Raw genomic sequence first — 1,163 nt, 5'->3', positions numbered from 1 at the left:
CTTTTTCTTCTGTTTCTCTTCCACTTTTTGGTGTTTCTTTATAAAAAGCACAAGTCATTTATGTCTTTGGCAGACTGTGTATTTGTTTTTTTGTTTTAATGCATGCCTGTTTAAGTCTTGGGGCCACACTCGGTGCCCCGAGGAAGCCGTGTCATATTTTACAATATGCAGATGTAGGGGGAGCGCTGCAGAAGTGAGCATAATGGTTCAGTGATAGACACTGAAGTGGAAGCAATGAGGTCATTTCTGAGCTCAAATGGCACAAGTCAGATGGAAGGAAAACCAATTGGACGCGATACATATGTATATTCGCCAAGCATGGCGTCCCCACGCTTACAGGACATAGGACCGAGGCAGGAGGGGGTATTGTAAGGTTCAGTTACAGCTTTTTTTCTTTTCTTTTTTTTAAATTGGAAGGTGGTACATTGGTTAGCACTCTTGCCTAATAGAAGGAAGCTCCTGAGATCAAATCTAATCTGGGGCCTTTCTACGTGGAGTTTGCAGGTTCCCCTTGTGCATGTGTGGGTTCTCTGCAGCTAAACCAGCTTCCTCCCACAATCCACACAGACATGCATGTGGTTAGGTTAATTGGTGATTCTAAATTGACTGTAGGTGTGAATGGAAACGGTTGTCTGGCTCTGTGTGTTATCCCTGCGACAGATTGCCGACCTGTCCAGGGTGTACCCTGCCTCTCGCCACGTGACAGCTGGGACAGGCTCCCCTGCAACCCTCAACTGGATAAAAAGGAGAAAATGGATGAAAAATGGGTATGCTCTTTTGGATGACTATTTAAAGATCTGTGAATAGGTGAACGTGGTGCAGTGTTGCTCAACAGGAAGACTTGAACGGGAATTAACAAGATTAGGCAGGAAAATCTATAAAATTAGCTTCAATGTGGAGATTAAGGCATTAGGGAACAAAACTACAACTGTACTGCTGAAAACATGAGTAAAATATGTATGTATGCTAATGTGGCGGGTTATTGTTACAGCGGCTTTTCTGAATCAACTGAAATGTGGCAGCAGATACTAAGAGCTTAAGATGTCGATGTTGTATCGTGTATTGTGACAATATTTTGGAGGTGTAGCGCTAAATAGAAAGAGGGCGGCAAATTAAAGGAAATACTGACTTGTTGACCTCATTCCTTTGCCCCCTCGCAGCCT

Source organism: Perissodus microlepis, chromosome 7, assembly GCF_051167445.1.
Source record: "Perissodus microlepis isolate ML-2025 ecotype Zambia chromosome 7, ASM5116744v1, whole genome shotgun sequence".
Lineage (NCBI taxonomy): Eukaryota > Metazoa > Chordata > Actinopteri > Cichliformes > Cichlidae > Perissodus > Perissodus microlepis.
The sequence above is the reverse complement of the archived record's forward strand: the minus strand, read 5'-3'. Positions refer to the sequence as shown.